A 2,214-nucleotide genomic window follows, 5' to 3' on the forward strand; every position below is an offset into this window, starting at 1 on the left:
AGGCTAGGGTTGCAGAAATCACAAGTCTCTAGTTTTGTGCCCAAAAACACTAATTCCGGGGCTAATTTTTTGCAAAAACCACTAGTCGCTCGGTTCGCTCGTTTTAAGTGGGATTATGACAGGTGGGACCCGCATTTGTCGCTGTGGCAGAACTGTTCATCCGTTTGCCTCGTTAGACGCCGTCAGACGCTGTGCACGGGCCGGCTCGAGCCGGAACCCTTTTGACCGGTCCCTCCCCTCCAATCGTTACAGGCCCACCCACCACAACCCTCACTCGCGCTCTCTGCTCCCACTCGTTCACCGCCGTTGACACGTCCACATCTCTGACCGCCGCCGCCGCCACCGTGTCGCCATGGTTTCCTGGAGTGAGGACTCTGGCAGCATTGAAGGTTCACATGGTAGGTATTACCAGTACGCCACATCAGGTTCAGACGACGGCATCGTGCAGGTGAGTAGGTAGAAATAGGGTTAGGGTTTGGATTTGGGGATTTTCCTCTTGAGCTAGATCTGAAGTTTTCTTCCCAAATCTCTTGCTTTCCTTTGCACGTGCAGATCCCTGCTACCACGGATGACTCCGAATTCGAGGGCAAAGATTTTGTTTTGTGCCATGAACACTGGAAGCGAGCAGAAAGACTTGTTGCTTTCGAGGGCATCTATACTGGCAGGAGGTTCCTTGCCTGTGCTGTGAAGGTATGTGTCAAATTTCTGCTAATTAGCTGTTGTGGTCTAATCATTTGGTCATTGTTTAGTTAGTACCTATTTTGGTATTTAGCAGATCTGGCTTGTTAGTTAGGCTGTTTAAATATGTGCCCAATGCTTATTGGCTCAGTGAAGTCATTGTATTTATGTGAGCATCTGTGCAGAGTGTTGTGGCATGTTCATTTGTTTATATGTGAGCATATGACAGTGTGGATAAGTGAGGTCATTTGTTAATATGTCAGCATGTGACAGTGTGGATAAGTGAGGTCATTTGTTAATATGTCAGCATGTGACAGTGTGAACAAGTGAGGTTTGTTTAAATGTCAAGCATGTGCATGGGGTTGGAAGCAGTTATTAAAAATTGTTATTAAGTACTGCTGCCCTAGTTGCTTTTAGTTAGTATGCACTCATTATTTAGATTGCCTAATTGTTGGTACTGGTTGGAGTGCCTACTTGTTATTAGTAAATAACTCATCTTGGCATGTAGCTCATATCTTGCTGTTTAACACTGTAATTTAACAGGATGGTAAAAACTGTGGACTAGTTGAATGGGTTGATCCATCTTGGCCAGCTACAATGGAGAATGCACTGTCCAAGTTGTGGGATATGCATGAAGAGTCCAAGAGAAACAGGACTGAGGACAACCTGATGAACTCATTTGCTGTTCACAATCTGACACAAGAGAAGATCAAGCTGCAGGCCAGTTATGACAAGTTGGTTGGAGATGTTCAAGCCCTTTTGGATGAGAATGAGAGGAGGGCCCAGATGGAAAGGAAGCCTGATGAGAGCAAGCTCCAGGAGAAGTATGACATGGTTAAGAACCTGACAGTATCTCAAGCCAGTGTCATTAGGAACATGAAGTTGAAGCTTGTTGAAGAGAAGACTAAGTTGCAGGCCCATATTGATGAGCTTGAGAAGGTTGTGGAGCAGACCAAGGCCAAGCTGAATGGGATCAAGGCAATCTTAGATGAATGAGCCACAATGGGCAGTAATGGTCATGGAGTTCATGGTCATGTATGGATCTCCTTATTAGTTATGTAATGGTCCTGTATGGATCTACCAATGATGCTACTAATTAGTCATGTATGGATCTCCAAATTATGCTACCTATTAGTTATGTAATGGTCATGTATAGATCTCCCAGTTATGCTACATATTAGTTATGTAATGGTCATGTACCCCAATTATGCTACTAATTAGTTATGTATTGCTTATGTATGGATCTCCCAATATGCTGAATGTGATGAATTTTGATGTTGATTTGTATATTTGAAATAGCCCTATACTCACTTAGGTGGTTTTTTCGATGTCGTGGCACCCTAGACTCATTTAGGTGGTGTTTTCGACGTTGAGGCACCCTAGAATCATTTAGGTGGTTTTTTTGACATCGAGGCACCCTAGACTCATTTAGGTGGCTTTTTCGACGTCGAGGCACCCTAGACTCATTTAGGTGGTTTTTTCGACGTCGAGGCACCCTAGACTCATTTAGGTGGCTTTTTTGACGTCGAGGCACTC

Source organism: Triticum aestivum, chromosome 7A (genome assembly GCF_018294505.1).
Source record: "Triticum aestivum cultivar Chinese Spring chromosome 7A, IWGSC CS RefSeq v2.1, whole genome shotgun sequence".
In the NCBI taxonomy this organism is placed as follows: Eukaryota; Viridiplantae; Streptophyta; class Magnoliopsida; order Poales; family Poaceae; genus Triticum; species Triticum aestivum.